Source organism: Callithrix jacchus, chromosome 4 (genome assembly GCF_049354715.1).
Source record: "Callithrix jacchus isolate 240 chromosome 4, calJac240_pri, whole genome shotgun sequence".
Taxonomy (NCBI): Eukaryota; Metazoa; Chordata; class Mammalia; order Primates; family Cebidae; genus Callithrix; species Callithrix jacchus.
This window is the reverse complement of record NC_133505.1, coordinates 35146325-35150721: the sequence shown is the minus strand read 5'-3', so window position 1 is coordinate 35150721 and position 4397 is coordinate 35146325. Positions and strand designations below refer to the sequence as shown.

At 45.8% G+C, this 4397-nt stretch overlaps 1 non-coding gene across 1 annotated transcript; it reads left to right on the top strand.

Annotated features, from left to right (window-relative positions):
* The first annotated feature begins 1907 nt into the window (after positions 1-1907).
* On the top strand, positions 1908-2122 carry LOC118153176 (small nucleolar RNA U3). The gene has a single exon (XR_004742450.1). It is a non-coding gene; the product is annotated as a small nucleolar RNA U3 (small nucleolar RNA).
* Positions 2123-4397: the final 2275 nt, after the last annotated feature.

Below are 4397 nucleotides of genomic sequence, written 5' to 3'. Positions count from 1 at the left end.
CGGTGAAACCCTATCTCTACTAAAAACACAAAAAATTAGCCAGGCATGGTGGCACGGGCCTGTAGTCCCAGCTACTTGAGAGGCTGAGGCAGGAGAATCACCTGAACCTGGGAGGTGGAGGTTGCAGTGAGCCAAGATCCACTTCACTCCAGCCTGGGTGATAGAGCGAGACTCCATCTCAAAAGTAAAAATAAATAAATAAACAAATAAATAAATAAGCAACACTTGGGTACTTGAGCCAAGATGACCAACTAAACACAGCCAGGAGGAACTTCTGCCACCAAGACACTGAGACATCAGGACAACTGGCACACTCCAAACAGATCTTCAGAGGAAAGGTTTTAAGAGTGGATGAAGCGGCCAGGTGCAGTGGCTCACGCCTGTCATCCCAGCATTTTAGGAGATCAAGGCAGATGGATCCCCTGAGGTCAGGAGTTCGAGACCATCATGGCCGACACAGTGAAACCCCATCTCTTTTAAAAATACAGAAAAATTAGCTGAGTGTGGTGGCAGGCTCCTGTAATCCCAGCTACTCAGGAGGCTGAGGCAGGAGAATTGCTTGAACCCGGGAGGTGGAGGTTGCAGTGAGCTGAGATCAAGCCATTTCACTCCATCCTGGGTGACAAGAGTGGAAACTCTGTCTCGGGAAAAACAAAACAAAACAAAAAAAGTGGAGGAAGGGAGGACGAAGATGCTGGGCTGAACGGTTAGCTGGCAACCCTGTACAAGGCTACTGAGCACCAGGACTTGTTCCCCGCAGCAACTCCTGAGAAATGTGTAAGTTGAGCAGGTGAGGAGTGGCCCACTCTTACCATGAACCTCCTGCATCCTGGCAGCAAAAGACCTCATCACCCCCACAGACAGCTGAGCTGACAGGGAGAACTGTTTAGAGAGGTGGCAGGAGCAGGACTCCAGCCTGTGCAGAGCCCAGAGTGTTTGGTTCAGGAACGTCTTCAATGGCGCCTGACTAGGCGCGTCCATCCGCCAAGGCTTGCTCAGCTCCTCTAGGAGATTAGCCTCAGGTGTCTGTCTGAACTGGGCAGAGCAGGGTGGGCTTGGCCATGAGATGGGACCAGTCTGATCTGAGCACTCTCGCGGTCTGCTGCCCTCTGCCAGCCTTAGCCTGGCTATGCCCACTTGCAGTGCAGCCTGGAATGCCCAACCACGGTGCTTCCTGGGCGCTTTATTATAGTTCCTTCACTGGCAGACCATGCCTGACCCTCCGAGAGCTCCAGCAAACCAGAGTCCGCCGATGCACAACAGCCCACGTGCGTTCTCCCCACACCGCAGCCACCCCTGTGCTGCTTTGCTGCACACATTTTTCCACGGCCATCCCCTACCACTTTGCTGGTCTGCATGCGTGGGCAGACCCTGCTGCCACGCGGGCCGGTGGCCGCACTGCCATTGCCAGTGCAAACGTGCATGGTGGCTGACAACTCTGCTCTTCCGCTCTCCCCCGACCTCACCATCCCCCGAGACACTACCTCTGCAGTGTGAACGCGCACACAAACGCCCGTCCTGTCCGTGCAGCTACCACAGCCTGGGTGAACGTGTGCACAGATGCCGACAGTCCGGCAGCAGCCAGCGCCCTGACTCTGCTGCCGCAGCCGCCTGCACGAGTTCCAGCACAGACACCAGCAGCTCCGCCCCCGCCACGCCACCACCTCCGCTGGCGCGAGCATCGCACAGGAAAACCACAGCCGCACCCTCGGCTGTACCCCCACAGCAGCCGATGCGCCTGCACCCAGCTGTGGTGCCTCAGCAGCTGGCATGTACCCCTGAAACTAAAATAAAGGCATAAATAAATAAATAACATTAAAAAAATTTTAAGTATCAAATGAAGATGCCAAAAGTAAAGTGCAACAAAAAACCTGACAAATGGGACCTAATTAAAGAGTTTTCGCACAAAGACTATCCTTTCAGGGACCATTTCAATAGTTCGTTCTAGAGAAGTTTCTCTGAATGTGTAGAGCACCGGCACCCACGAGGAAGAGGCGCAGTGTTCTCTCCTGAGCGTGAAGCTGACTTTTGGTGTTGCTTCAGTACAACCGCCACCTGTCGTTGATGATCGTTCTCCTTTCCTCTTTGGAGAGTAAGATGGAGGGGACGCTGTCTAAGGAGAAAAAAGAAGAAGAAGAAGAAAAAGAGTTTCTGTACAGCAAAATAAACTATCAACAGAATAAACAGACAACCTACAGAAGGGGAGAGAATATTTACAAACTATGCATCCAACAAAGGTCTAATATCCAGAATTTATAAGGAACTTAAACAAATTAACAACAGAAAACAAGCATCACCCTTAAAAAGTAGGCAAAGGACATGAACATTTTTCAGAAGAGTGTTGACATACACACAGTCAGCAAGCATATGAAAAAATGCTCAACATCACTAATCACTAAAGAAATATGAATCCAAACCACAATGAGATACCATCTCACACGAGTTAGAATGGCTTTTACTACAAAGTCAAAAAATTACAGATGCCGGCGATGGTGTAAAGAAAAGGGAATGCTTACACATTGCTGGTGGGAAGGTAAATTAGGTTTAGCCATTATGGAAAGTAGTTTGGCAATTTTTCAAAGAACTTAAAACCAACTACTATTTGACCCGACAATCCCATCATTGACTATATTGAAAAAGGAATATAAGTCATTCTACCATAAGGACACATGCACGTGTATGTTAACTGCAGCAGCATTCACAACAGCAAAGACCTGGAATCAATGTAAATGCCCATCTATGAAAGACAGGGCTCTGGCAGGTTGGGGAACCTTAGAGCCAGCCTTCCTGACAATGTCCCAGATGCTCGCTGGAAGCCATAACACCCAGATTAGTTTTCTATTGATGGAAATTTAAAAAAATAATAAAATACATAATTTTATGCTTTTTGAAAGTACCTAATAAACCTTTCTGGCTAAGTTGTTAGTAATGGTAATCTCTCTAATGTGCTTGAAGATGGCCAGATCTTCAGGGTTCCCACCTTCACTGGATAGCTGTGCTTCCCTGCTTGTTTTATTTTCTTTCTTTTTTTTTTTTCAAGAGAATTAAATCATTTATTGATTACACATGATAATGGATGATACACAAGTTTCATTCCCATCTATAATTTTATGTGGTACCATTATTCAATTTAGATATATTGCATAGGATGTGCCAACAATCATTTTTATAACCAATAATTCCATGATTTTGCTTGGGTAATTCCTTTTAATGGTGAACTTCAGGTCAAAAAAGTAACTATTAGTTCAACTACACCAAGGTTTCTGAAGACAATGGCTTCTCCAACCAAGCAGGTTGTATATAAATTCCAATTAGAACCTGGCATCACCCTGAAGGAATTCTAACTTCACACCGTTGAGGAAATTTACCAAGATGGCTTCAGAGTAGACTAACTTTACACAGCACATTAAAAAGAAAAGACATTTATTCAGCCTTACAATCAGACTATTACATTTAGCAATCAACAGCATGGGTGCAAAAAGAAAAAATCCACATTAAAACCCTTTGTTGGAATGCTTTACACTTTCCACGGAACAGAAACTAAAATAACCTGTTATACAATTAGTCACAAATACAGTCTTCGAGTTTTATGCCCATATGCATGAATATTTGTCTAAATCATGCCTTCTTTGTATCAGCTCGGCCCTGCCACCACTGTGCTTGGCTGAGTTCACAAATCTATTGTAATCTGTAGCTTCCCTGTCACTTCTCTGGCTCTCCTCTCCTGCTAAGCTTTGTTTCCTAATTAAAATCTTTTGCCACTCCTATAGCTACTGCTGCTACTGGAACCACCATAGCCATCTTGGTTTCGTGGTTTGGCAAAGTATTGGCCGCCACCATCATAGGGGGCCAGAGCTTCTGCCTCCAGTTTCCTCCCTTCGTGGGTCCAAAATTTGAAGACTGATTGTTGTCACTGCCAAAATCATTGTAGCTTCTCACCTCCAAAATTTCTTCCATCATTACCAAATCCATTATAGCCATCCCCACTGCCACCATATGCACCACCACCACAGCAGCCACCAAAGCCGCCATGACCACTGAAGTTTCCTCCAAGACCAAAGTTGTCATTCCCACTGAACCACCTCCACAACCACCATCAAAGTTTCCAGAACCACTTCTACCTCTTTGGCTGATGAAGCACTAGCCATCTCTTGCTCTAACCAGGCTTTCCTAACTTCACAGTTGTGGCCATTCACATTATGGTATTTCTGAATGACAATCTTATCCACGGAGTCACAGTCATCAAAGGTTACAAAGTCGAAGCCCCTTTTCTTGCAGTTGCCTCTGTCAGTCATGATTTCAATCACTTCAATTTTTCCATACTGTTTAAAATAATCTCTTAGGTGATGTTCTTCAGTGTCTTCTTTAATGCCACCCACAAATATTTTTTTCACAGT